General features: G+C 36.8%; 12 non-coding genes across 12 annotated transcripts; all 12 read right to left on the bottom strand.

The window, feature by feature from the left end:
• Positions 1–472: 472 nt before the first annotated feature.
• TRNAL-UAA (transfer RNA leucine (anticodon UAA)) lies at positions 473–555 on the bottom strand. Its single transcript has one exon. It is a non-coding gene; the product is annotated as a tRNA-Leu (tRNA).
• A 299-nt stretch (positions 556–854) lies between these two features.
• TRNAL-UAA (transfer RNA leucine (anticodon UAA)) lies at positions 855–937 on the bottom strand. Its single transcript has one exon. It is a non-coding gene; the product is annotated as a tRNA-Leu (tRNA).
• A 1742-nt stretch (positions 938–2679) lies between these two features.
• TRNAL-UAA (transfer RNA leucine (anticodon UAA)) lies at positions 2680–2762 on the bottom strand. The gene has a single exon. It is a non-coding gene; the product is annotated as a tRNA-Leu (tRNA).
• A 299-nt stretch (positions 2763–3061) lies between these two features.
• On the bottom strand, positions 3062–3144 carry TRNAL-UAA (transfer RNA leucine (anticodon UAA)). The gene has a single exon. It is a non-coding gene; the product is annotated as a tRNA-Leu (tRNA).
• A 1742-nt stretch (positions 3145–4886) lies between these two features.
• TRNAL-UAA (transfer RNA leucine (anticodon UAA)) lies at positions 4887–4969 on the bottom strand. The gene has a single exon. It is a non-coding gene; the product is annotated as a tRNA-Leu (tRNA).
• A 299-nt stretch (positions 4970–5268) lies between these two features.
• Positions 5269–5351, bottom strand: TRNAL-UAA (transfer RNA leucine (anticodon UAA)). The gene has a single exon. It is a non-coding gene; the product is annotated as a tRNA-Leu (tRNA).
• Positions 5352–7092: 1741 nt separating this feature from the next.
• TRNAL-UAA (transfer RNA leucine (anticodon UAA)) lies at positions 7093–7174 on the bottom strand. Its single transcript has one exon. It is a non-coding gene; the product is annotated as a tRNA-Leu (tRNA).
• Positions 7175–7473: 299 nt separating this feature from the next.
• Positions 7474–7556, bottom strand: TRNAL-UAA (transfer RNA leucine (anticodon UAA)). Its single transcript has one exon. It is a non-coding gene; the product is annotated as a tRNA-Leu (tRNA).
• Positions 7557–9296: 1740 nt separating this feature from the next.
• On the bottom strand, positions 9297–9379 carry TRNAL-UAA (transfer RNA leucine (anticodon UAA)). Its single transcript has one exon. It is a non-coding gene; the product is annotated as a tRNA-Leu (tRNA).
• A 299-nt stretch (positions 9380–9678) lies between these two features.
• TRNAL-UAA (transfer RNA leucine (anticodon UAA)) lies at positions 9679–9761 on the bottom strand. Its single transcript has one exon. It is a non-coding gene; the product is annotated as a tRNA-Leu (tRNA).
• A 1741-nt stretch (positions 9762–11502) lies between these two features.
• Positions 11503–11585, bottom strand: TRNAL-UAA (transfer RNA leucine (anticodon UAA)). The gene has a single exon. It is a non-coding gene; the product is annotated as a tRNA-Leu (tRNA).
• A 299-nt stretch (positions 11586–11884) lies between these two features.
• On the bottom strand, positions 11885–11967 carry TRNAL-UAA (transfer RNA leucine (anticodon UAA)). Its single transcript has one exon. It is a non-coding gene; the product is annotated as a tRNA-Leu (tRNA).
• Between the last annotated feature and the right edge of the window lie 1110 nt (positions 11968–13077).

The following is a 13077-nucleotide window of genomic DNA, read 5'->3' on the forward strand; positions in this document are numbered from 1 at the left end:
AGCAGGGAGCATTGGCTTTAGGCATTGGGGAATGGAGGGTTAGTGTTAGGCATCCCGGGGAGGGTAAGGTTTAGGCACCCAAGGAGAGGGTGTAAGGGTTAGACACCCAAAAGGGAGGATTAGGGTTAGGGCAGGGAACATGGAAGGGTTATGGTATTAACTGCAGTGCTGTCAGGATTTTAATGGTCAGGTTGCAGATGTCGGTATTCTGACCATAGGCATCCAGTCCATCAGGATTACATTCTGAACCCCATTGCATATGTATATGTTAATGTGCATGGTCAACTTTTATGCAAACTTTGTACTGTTTGGAGTCTAAATTATTACATAAGTTAATTTGCACTGTCACATTTCAATGCTTTTGTGGAACATGTATGGTAGTTTACAAATGTAAACAAAATGACTCTTGTACATTTCCCTATTCGATTATATTGTTCCTTGTACATATTTAGGAATCCGAAATTAAAATACATACCAGAAGTAGGGTTCGAACCCACGCGGATATATATCCATTGGATCTTAAGTCCAACGCCTTAACCACTCGGCCATCCTGGTATGTTGCCCTGGGGACTTTCATGGCAAATACTATTGCACTATTCATGTTTATTTTCCTGTGCATTGTTAACTTTGAACCGCTTGGAGTTTAAAATATTACATAACTTTTGGTATTTTAATGGATATTATGATATCATTGTTTCTTTTCTTCATAGATTGCCAGGTTCTTTGAAAAAATGGATTGAAAATATTTTTTTAGCAATGTAATTTAAGTTAATGATTTTCACAGAATTTTGAGAGTTTTCCCTAATTGCCGAAATCTTCATCGTAAATATTTAGTTAGCTGAAATTAAAATGCATACCAGAAGTGGGGATCAAACCCACGCGGATATGTATCCATTGGATCTTAAGTCCAACGCCTTAACCACTCGGCCATCCTGGTGTGATTGTCATGTCAAATACTATTGCAAAGCATATATATCTTTTAATGTGCATGGGCAATTATTCAGCAAACTTTATACTGCTTTGACTGTTACTTATTACATAAGTCTGGTAATTGTTGTTTTTTTAAAAGTATGATACTTATATTTCTATTCTTCACAAGTAAGGCTCTTATGAATAAAAAGTTTTATAATAATTCCATATTTGTTTAAAGACATTAATTTTCACCACATTTCGAACTGCTCATCTATCAAGACTGTACTTTCTTTTGAATGATTACAAGCAACATTTGTAGATAGTTGCTATCATTCTTTTTTGCCCTGTCAAATGTCAAGGATTTTGTGGAACAAGTATGGTGGTTTACAAATGCAAGCAACATCAACTTTTGTACATGTCCTTAATTAATAAAGTTATTCCTTGTACATATTTAGGAATCTGAAATTAACATGCATACCAGAATTGGGGATTGATCCCATGCAGATATATATCCATTGGATCTTAAGTCAAATGCCTTAACCATGCAGCCATCCTGGTGTGGTGCCCAGGAGCTTTTCATGGCAAATACTAATGCACTATTCATGTTAATTATGATGTGCATGGTTAACTTTGTACTGTTTGGAGTTTAAAATATTACATAACTGGGTATTTTAATGGATATTAGGATATCATTGTTAACTTACTTTAGAGAAAATCAGTTTCTTTGGAGAAAATGGATTGAACATATTTTTTTTATCAAAGTACTGTAGCTTAAGTTATTGACTTTCACCATAGTTTGAAAGTTTTCCCTAATTGACAAATTCTTTCTCATTTGGTTAGCTGAAATTGAAATACAAACCAAAAGTGGGGATCTATCCCATGCAGATGTAAATCCATTGAATCTTAAGTCCAACACCTTAACCACTCGGCCATCCTGATGTGAGGCTTTTGACATTTTCATGGCAAATACTTTTGCAAAGCATGGGACCCAGTTAAAAGGCTTCCATGCGGGATCCTGGCTATCATAATACTGACACCATAATCATACCCACCAGCCATAATAACGGCACCAAAATGCCAACAGAGGTGGGATTAACAGCATGAAAATACTGACACCTAGAATTCTGAATGTCCTCTCAGCAGGATGTAATCTTGTCCTGCCACGGGGAGGGGGGAGGTTAGGTTTAGGCATTAGAAGGGGGGTTACGGTGTAGGGACAGGTAGGTTAGAGTTAGGTACCAGGGAGGGAGGGTTTGGTTTAGTCACTTAGAAGAGGAGGTTAGTGTTAGACACCAAACAGGGAGCATTAGCTTTAGTCATTGGGGAATGGAGGGTTAGTGTTAGGCATCCCGGGGAGGGTAAGGTTTAGGCACCCAAGGAGAGGGTGTAAGGGTTAGACACCCAAAAGGGAGGATTAGGGTTAGGGCAGGGAACATGGAAGGGTTATGGTTTTAACTGCAGGGCTGTCAGGATTTTAATGGTCAGGTTGCTGATGTCGGTATTCTGACCATAGGCATCCAGTCCATCAGGATTACATTCTGAACCCCATTGCATATGTATATGTTAATGTGCATGGTCAACTTTTATGCAAACTTTGTACTGTTTGGAGTCTAAATTATTACATAAGTTTATTTGCACTGTCACATTTCAATGCTTTTGTGGAACATGTATGGTAGTTTACAAATGTAAACAAAATGACTCTTGTACATTTCCCTATTCGATTATATTGTTCCTTGTACATATTTAGGAATCCGAAATTAAAATACATACCTGAAGAGGGGTTCGAACCAACGCGGATATATATCCATTGGATCTTAAGTCCAACGCCTTAACCACTCGGCCATCCTGGTATGTTGCCCTGGGGACTTTCATGGCAAATACTATTGCACTATTCATGTTTATTTTCCTGTGCATTGTTAACTTTGAACCGCTTGGAGTTTAAAATATTACATAACTTTTGGTATTTCAATGGATATTATGATATCATTGTTTCTTTTCTTCATAGAAAGCCAGGTTCTTTGAAAAAATGGATTGAAAATATTTTTTTAGCAATGTAATTTAAGTTAATGATTTTCTCAGAATTTTGAGAGTTTTCCCTAATTGCCGAAATCTTCATCGTAAATATTTAGTTAGCTGAAATTAAAATGCATACCAGAAGTGGGGATCGAACCCACGCGGATATGTATCCATTGGATCTTAAGTCCAACGCCTTAACCACTCGGCCATCCTGGTGTGATTGTCATGTCACATACTATTGCAAAGCATATATATCTTTTAATGTGCATGGGCAATTATTCAGCAAACTTTATACTGCTTTGACTGTTACTTATTACATAAGTCTGGTAATTGTTGTTTTTTTAAAAGTATGATACTTATATTTCTATTCTTCACAAGTAAGGCTCTTATGAATAAAAAGTTTTATAATAATTCCATATTTGTTTAAAGACATTAATTTTCACCACATTTCGAACTGCTCATCTATCAAGACTGTCCTTTCTTTTGAATGATTACAAGCAACATTTGTAGATAGTTGCTATCATTCTTTTTTGCCCTGTCACATGTCAAGGATTTTGTGGAACAAGTATGGGGGTTTACAAATGCAAGCAACATCAACTTTTGTACATGTCCTTAATTAATAAAGTTATTCCTTGTACATATTTAGGAATCTGAAATTAACATGCATACCAGAATTGGGGTTTGATCCCATGCAGATATATATCCATTAGATCTTAAGTCAAATGCCTTAACCATGCAGCCATCCTGGTGTGGTGCCCAGGAGCTTTTCATGGCAAATACTAATGCACTATTCATGTTAATTATGATGTGCATGGTTAACTTTGTACTGTTTGGAGTTTAAAATATTACATAACTGGGTATTTTAATGGATATTAGGATATCATTGTTAACTTACTTTAGAGAAAATCAGTTTCTTTGGAGAAAATGGATTGAAAATATTTTTTTTATCAAAGTACTGTAGCTTAAGTTATTGACTTTCAACATAGTTTGGAAGTTTTCCCTAATTGACAAATTCTTCCTCATTTGGTTAGCTGAAATTGAAATACAAACCAGAAGTGTGGATCTATCCCATGCAGATGTAAATCCATTGAATCTTAAGTCCAACACCTTAACCACTCGGCCATCCTGATGTGAGGCTTTTGACATTTTCATGGCAAATACTTTTGCAAAGCATGGGACCGAGATAAAAGGCTTCCATGCGGGATCCTGGCTATCATAATACTGACACCATAATCATACCCACCAGCCATAATAACGGCACCAAAATGCCAACAGAGGTGGGATTAACAGCATGAAAATACTGACACCTAGAATTCTGAATGTCCTCTCAGCAGGATGTAATCTTGTCCTGCCACGGGGAGGGGGGAGGTTAGGTTTAGGCATTAGAAGGGGGGTTACGGTGTAGGGACAGGTAGGTTAGAGTTAGGTACCAGGGAGGGAGGGTTTGGTTTAGTCACTTAGAAGAGGAGGTTAGTGTTAGACACCAAGCAGGGAGCATTAGCTTTAGGCATTGGGGAATGGAGGGTTAGTGTTAGGCATCCCGGGGAGGGTAAGGTTTAGGCACCCAAGGAGAGGGTGTAAGGGTTAGACACCCAAAAGGGAGGATTAGGGTTAGGGCAGGGAACATGGAAGGGTTATGGTATTAACTGCAGTGCTGTCAGGATTTTAATGGTCAGGTTGCAGATGTCGGTATTCTGACCATAGGCATCCAGTCCATCAGGATTACATTCTGAACCCCATTGCATATGTATGTGTTAATGTGCATGGTCAACTTTTATGCAAACTTTGTACTGTTTGGAGTCTAAATTATTACATAAGTTAATTTGCACTGTCACATTTCAATGCTTTTGTGGAACATGTATGGTAGTTTACAAATGTAAACAAAATGACTCTTGTACATTTCCCTATTCGATTATATTGTTCCTTGTACATATTTAGGAATCCGAAATTAAAATACATACCAGAAGTGGGGTTCGAACCCACGCGGATATATATCCATTGGATCTTAAGTCCAACGCCTTAACCACTCGGCCATCCTGGTATGTTGCCCTGGAGACTTTCATGGCAAATACTATTGCACTATTCATGTTTATTTTCCTGTGCATTGTTAACTTTGAACCGCTTGGAGTTTAAAATATTACATAACTTTTGGTATTTTAATGGATATTATGATATCATTGTTTCTTTTCTTCATAGAAAGCCAGGTTCTTTGAAAAAATGGATTGAAAATATTTTTTTAGCAATGTAATTTAAGTTAATGATTTTCTCAGAATTTTGAGAGTTTTCCCTAATTGCCGAAATCTTCATCGTAAATATTTAGTTAGCTGAAATTAAAATGCATACCAGAAGTGGGGATCGAACCCACGCGGATATGTATCCATTGGATCTTAAGTCCAACGCCTTAACCACTCGGCCATCCTGGTGTGATTGTCATGTCACATACTATTGCAAAGCATATATATCTTTTAATGTGCATGGGCAATTATTCAGCAAACTTTATACTGCTTTGACTGTTACTTATTACATAAGTCTGGTAATTGTTGTTTTTTTAAAAGTATGATACTTATATTTCTATTCTTCACAAGTAAGGCTCTTATGAATAAAAAGTTTTATAATAATTCCATATTTGTTTAAAGACATTAATTTTCACCACATTTCGAACTGCTCATCTATCAAGACTGTCCTTTCTTTTGAATGATTACAAGCAACATTTGTAGATAGTTGCTATCATTCTTTTTTGCCCTGTCACATGTCAAGGATTTTGTGGAACAAGTATGGTGGTTTACAAATGCAAGCAACATCAACTTTTGTACATGTCCTTAATTAATAGTTATTCCTTGTACATATTTAGGAATCTGAAATTAACATGCATACCAGAATTTTGGTTTGATACCATGCAGATATATATCCATTGGATCTAAAGTCAAATGCCTTAACCATGCAGCCATCCTGGTGTGGTGCCCAGGAGCTTTTCATGGCAAATACTAATGCACCATTCATATTAATTATGATGAGCATGTTTAACTTTGTACTGTTTGGAGTTTAAAATATTACATAACTGGATATTTTAATGGATATTAGGATATCATTGTTAACTTTCTTTATAAAAAAATCAGTTTCTTTGGAGAAAATGGATTGAAAATATTTTTTTTATCAAAGTACTGTAGCTTAAGTTATTGACTTTCACCATAGTTTGAAAGTTTTCCCTAATTGACAAATTCTTCCTCATTTGGTTAGCTGAAATTGAAATACAAACCAGAAGTGGGGATCTATCCCATGCAGATGTAAATCCATTGAATCTTAAGTCCAACACCTTAACCACTCGGCCATCCTGATGTGAGGCTTTTGACATTTTCATGGCAAATACTTTTGCAAAGCATGGGACCCAGTTAAAAGGCTTCCATGCGGGATCCTGGCTATCATAATACTGACACCATAATCATACCCACCAGCCATAATAACGGCACCAAAATGCCAACAGAGGTGGGATTAACAGCATGAAAATACTGACACCTAGAATTCTGAATGTCCTCTCAGCAGGATGTAATCTTGTCCTGCCACGGGGAGGGGGGAGGTTAGGTTTAGGCATTAGAAGGGGGGTTACGGTGTAGGGACAGGTAGGTTAGAGTTAGGTACCAGGGAGGGAGGGTCTGGTTTAGTCACTTAGAAGAGGAGGTTAGTGTTAGACACCAAACAGGGAGCATTAGCTTTAGGCATTGTGGAATGGAGGGTTAGTGTTAGGCATCCCGGGGAGGGTAAGGTTTAGGCACCCAAGGAGAGGGTGTAAGGGTTAGACACCCAAAAGGGAGGATTAGGGTTAGGGCAGGGAACATGGAAGGGTTATGGTATTAACTGCAGGGCTGTCAGGATTTTAATGGTCAGGTTGCTGATGTCGGTATTCTGACCATAGGCATCTAGTCCATCAGGATTACATTCTGAACCCCATTGCATATGTATATGTTAATGTGCATGGTCAACTTTTATGCAAACTTTGTACTGTTTGGAGTCTAAATTATTACATAAGTTTATTTGCACTGTCACATTTCAATGCTTTTGTGGAACATGTATGGTAGTTTACAAATGTAAACAAAATGACTCTTGTATATTTCCCTATTCGATTATATTGTTCCTTGTACATATTTAGGAATCCGAAATTAAAATACATACCAGAAGTGGGGTTCGAACCCACGCGGATATATATCCATTGGATCTTAAGTCCAACGCCTTAACCCTCGGCCATCCTGGTATGTTGCCCTGGGGACTTTCATGGCAAATACTATTGCACTATTCATGTTTATTTTCCTGTGCATTGTTAACTTTGAACCGCTTGGAGTTTAAAATATTACATAACTTTTGGTATTTTAATGGATATTATGATATCATTGTTTCTTTTCTTCATAGAAAGCCAGGTTCTTTGAAAAAATGGATTGAAAATATTTTTTTAGCAATGTAATGTAAGTTAATGATTTTCTCAGAATTTTGAGAGTTTTCCCTAATTGCCGAAATCTTCATAGTAAATATTTAGTTAGCTGAAATTGAAATGCATACCAGAAGTGGGGATCGAACCCACGCGGATATGTATCCATTGGATCTTAAGTCCAACGCCTTAACCACTCGGCCATCCTGGTGTGATTGTCATGTCACATACTATTGCAAAGCATATATATCTTTTAATGTGCATGGGCAATTATTCAGCAAACTTTATACTGCTTTGACTGTTACTTCTTACATAAGTCTGGTAATTGTTTTTTTTTTAAAAGTATGATACTTATATTTCTATTCTTCACAAGTAAGGCTATTATGAATAAAAAGTTTTATAATAATTCCATATTTGTTTAAAGACATTAATTTTCACCACATTTCGAACTGCTCATCTATCAAGACTGTCCTTTCTTTTGAATGATTACAATCAACATTTGTAGATAGTTGCTATCATTCTTTTTTGCCCTGTCACATGTCAAGGATTTTGTGGAACAAGTATGGTGGTTTACAAATGCAAGCAACATCAACTTTTGTACATGTCCTTAATTAATAAAGTTATTCCTTGTACATATTTAGGAATCTGAAATTAACATGCATACCAGAATTGTGGTTTGATACCATGCAGATATATATCCATTGGATCTAAAGTCAAATGCCTTAACCATGCAGCCATCCTGGTGTGGTGCCCAGGAGCTTTTCATGGCAAATACTAATGCACCATTCATGTTAATTATGATGTGCATGGTTAACTTTGTACTGTTTGGAGTTTAAAATATTACATAACTGGATATTTTAATGGATATTAGGATATCATTGTTTACTTTCTTTATAAAAAATCAGTTTCTTTGGAGAAAATGGATTGAAAATATTTTTGATCAAAGTACTGTAGCTTAAGTTATTGACTTTCACCATAGTTTGAAAGTTTTCCCTAACTGACAAATTCTTCCTCATTTGGTTAGCTGAAATTGAAATACAAACCAGAAGTGGGGAACTATCCCATGCAGATGTAAATCCATTGAATCTTAAGTCCAACACCTTAACCACTCGGCCATCCTGATGTGAGGCTTTTGACATTTTCATGGCAAATACTTTTGCAAAGCATGGGACCCAGTTAAAAGGCTTCCATGCGGGATCCTGGCTATCATAATACTGACACCATAATCATACCCACCAGCCATAATAACGGCACCAAAATGCCAACAGAGGTGGGATTAACAGCATGAAAATACTGACACCTAGAATTCTGAATGTCCTCTCAGCAGGATGTAATCTTGTCCTGCCACGGGGAGGGGGGAGGTTAGGTTTAGGCATTAGAAGGGGGGTTACGGTGTAGGGACAGGTAGGTTAGAGTTAGGTACCAGGGAGGGAGGGTTTGGTTTAGTCACTTAGAAGAGGAGGTTAGTGTTAGACACCAAGCAGGGAGCATTAGCTTTAGGCATTGGGGAATGGAGGGTTAGTGTTAGGCATCCCGGGGAGGGTAAGGTTTAGGCACCCAAGGAGAGGGTGTAAGGGTTAGACACCCAAAAGGGAGGATTAGGGTTAGGACAGGGAACATGGAAGGGTTATGGTATTAACTGCAGGGCTGTCAGGATTTTAATGGTCAGGTTGCTGATGTCGGTATTCTGACCATAGGCATCCAGTCCATCAGGATTACATACTGAACCCCATTGCATATGTATATGTTAATGTGCATGGTCAACTTTTATGCAAACTTTGTACTGTTTGGAGTCTAAATTATTACATAAGTTTATTTGCACTGTCACATTTCAATGGTTTTGTGGAACATGTATGGTAGTTTACAAATGTAAACAAAATGACTCTTGTACATTTCCCTATTCGATTATATTGTTCCTTGTACATATTTAGGAATCCGAAATTAAAATACATACCAGAAATGGGGTTTGAACCCATGCGGATATATATCCATTGGATCTTAAGTCCAACGCCTTAACCACTTGGCCATCCTGGTATGTTGCCCTGGGGACTTTCATGGCAAATACTATTGCACTATTCATGTTTATTTTCCTGTGCATTGTTAACTTTGAACCGCTTGGAGTTTAAAATATTACATAACTTTTGGTATTTTAATGGATATTATGATATCATTGTTTCTTTTCTTCATAGAAAGCCAGGTTCTTTGAAAAAATGGATTGAAAATATTTTTTTAGCAATGTAATTTAAGTTAATGATTTTCACATAATTTTGAGAGTTTTCCCTAATTGCCAAAATCTTCATCGTAAATATTTAGTTAGCTGAAATTAAAATGCATACCAGAAGTGGGGATCGAACTCACGCGGATATGTATCCATTGGATCTTAAGTCCAACGCCTTAACCACTCGGCCATCCTGGTGTGATTGTCATGTCAAATACTATTGCAAAGCATATATATCTTTTAATGTGCATGGGCAATTATTCAGCAAACTTTATACTGCTTTGACTGTTACTTATTACATAAGTCTGGTAATTGTTGTTTTTTTAAAAGTATGATACTTATATTTCTATTCTTCACAAGTAAGGCTCTTATGAATAAAAAGTTTTATAATAATTCCATATTTGTTTAAAGACATTAATTTTCACCACATTTCGAACTGCTCATCTATCAAGACTGTCCTTTCTTTTGAATGATTACAAGCAACATTTGTAGATAGTTGCTATCATTCTTTTTTGCCCTGTCACATGTCAAGGATTTTGTGGAACAAGTATGGTGGTTTACAAATGCAAGCAACATCACCTTTTGTACATGTCCTTAATTAATAAAGTTATTCCTTGTACATATTTAGGAATCTGAAATTAACATGCTTACCAGAATTGTGGTTTGATACCATGCAGATATATATCCATTGGATCTAAAGTCAAATGCCTTAACCATGCAGCCATCCTGGTGTGGTGCCCAGGAGCTTTTCATGGCAAATACTAATGCACCATTCATGTTAATTATGATGTGCATGGTTAACTTTGTACTGTTTGGAGTTTAAAATATTACATAACTGGATATTTTAATGGATATTAGGATATCATTGTTTACTTTCTTTATAAAAAATCAGTTTCTTTGGAGAAAATGGATTGAAAATATTTTTTTATCAAAGTACTGTAGCTTAAGTTATTGACTTTCACCATAGTTTGAAAGTTTTCCCTAACTGACAAATTCTTCCTCATTTGGTTAGCTGAAATTGAAATACAAACCAGAAGTGGGGATCTATCCCATGCAGATGTAAATCCATTGAATCTTAAGTCCAACACCTTAACCACTCGGCCATCCTGATATAAGGCTTTTGACATTTTCATGGCAAATACTTTTGCAAAGCATGGGACCCAGTTAAAAGGCGTCCATGCGGGATCCTGGCTATCATAATACTGACACCATAATCATACCCACCAGCCATAATAACTGCACCAAAATGCCAACAGAGGTGGGATTAACAGCATGAAAATACTGACACCTAGAATTCTGAATGTCCTCTCAGCAGGATGTAATCTTGTCCTGCCACGGGGAGGGGGGAGGTTAGGTTTAGGCATTAGAAGGGGGGTTACGGTGTAGGGACAGGTAGGTTAGAGTTAGGTACCAGGGAGGGAGGGTTTGGTTTAGTCACTTAGAAGAGGAGGTTAGTGTTAGACACCAAGCAGGGAGCATTAGCTTTAGGCATTGGGGAATGGAGGGTTAGTGTTAGGCATCCCGGGGAGGGTAAGGTTTAGGCACCCAAGGAGAGGGTGTAAGGGTTAGACACCCAAAAGGGAGGATTAGGGTTAGGACAGGGAACATGGAAGGGTTATGGTATTAACTGCAGGGCTGTCAGGATTTTAATGGTCAGGTTGCTGATGTCGGTATTCTGACCATAGGCATCCAGTCCATCAGGATTACATTCTGAACCCCATTGCATATGTATATGTTAATGTGCATGGTCAACTTTTATGCAAACTTTGTACTGTTTGGAGTCTAAATTATTACATAAGTTTATTTGCACTGTCACATTTCAATGCTTTTGTGGAACATGTATGGTAGTTTACAAATGTAAACAAAATGACTCTTGTACATTTCCCTATTCGATTATATTGTTCCTTGTACATATTTAGGAATCCGAAATTAAAATACATACCAGAAATGGGGTTTGAACCCATGCGGATATATATCCATTGGATCTTAAGTCCAACGCCTTAACCACTCAGCCATCCTGGTATGTTGCCCTGGGGACTTTCATGGCAAATACTATTGCACTATTCATGTTTATTTTCCTGTGCATTGTTAACTTTGAACCGCTTGGAGTTTAAAATATTACATAACTTTTGGTATTTTAATGGATATTATGATATCATTGTTTCTTTTCTTCATAGAAAGCAAGGTTCTTTGAAAAAATGGATTGAAAATATTTTTTTAGCAATGTAATTTAAGTTAATGATTTTCACATAATTTTGAGAGTTTTCCCTAATTGCCAAAATCTTCATCGTAAATATTTAGTTAGCTGAAATTAAAATGCATACCAGAAGTGGGGATCGAACCCACGCGGATATGTATCCATTGGATCTTAAGTCCAACGCCTTAACCACTCGGCCATCCTGGTGTGATTGTCATGTCAAATACTATTGCAAAGCATATATATCTTTTAATGTGCATGGGCAATTATTCAGCAAACTTTATACTGCTTTGACTGTTACTTATTACATAAGTCTGGTAATTGTTGTTTTTTTAAAAGTATGATACTTATATTTCTATTCTTCACAAGTAAGGCTCTTATGAATAAAAAGTTTTATAATAATTCCATATTTGTTTAAAGACATTAATTTTCACCACATTTCGAACTGCTCATCTATCAAGACTGTCCTTTCTTTTGAATGATTACAAGCAACATTTGTAGATAGTTGCTATCATTCTTTTTTGCCCTGTCACATGTCAAGGATTTTGTGGAACAAGTATGGTGGTTTACAAATGCAAGCAACATCACCTTTTGTACATGTCCTTAATTAATAAAGTTATTCCTTGTACATATTTAGGAATCTGAAATTAACATGCTTACCAGAATTGTGGTTTGATACCATGCAGATATATATCCATTGGATCTAAAGTCAAATGCCTTAACCATGCAGCCATCCTGGTGTGGTGCCCAGGAGCTTTTCATGGCAAATACTAATGCACCATTCATGTTAATTATGATGTGCATGGTTAACTTTGTACTGTTTGGAGTTTAAAATATTACATAACTGGATATTTTAATGGATATTAGGATATCATTGTTTACTTTCTTTATAAAAAATCAGTTTCTTTGGAGAAAATGGATTGAAAATATTTTTTGATCAAAGTACTGTAGCTTAAGTTATTGACTTTCACCATAGTTTGAAAGTTTTCCCTAACTGACAAATTCTTCCTCATTTGGTTAGCTGAAATTGAAATACAAACCAGAAGTGGGGATCTATCCCATGCAGATGTAAATCCATTGAATCTTAAGTCCAACACCTTAACCATTCGGCCATCCTGATGTGAGGCTTTTGACATTTTCATGGCAAATACTTTTGCAAAGCATGGGACCCAGTTAAAAGGCGTCCATGCGGGATCCTGGCTATCATAATACTGACACCATAATCATACCCACCAGCCATAATAACTGCACCAAAATGCCAACAGAGGTTGGATTAACAGCATGAAAATACTGACACCTAGAATTCTGAATGTCCTC

This window comes from Pseudophryne corroboree, unplaced genomic scaffold, assembly GCF_028390025.1.
Source record: "Pseudophryne corroboree isolate aPseCor3 unplaced genomic scaffold, aPseCor3.hap2 scaffold_513, whole genome shotgun sequence".
Classification (NCBI taxonomy): Eukaryota; Metazoa; Chordata; class Amphibia; order Anura; family Myobatrachidae; genus Pseudophryne; species Pseudophryne corroboree.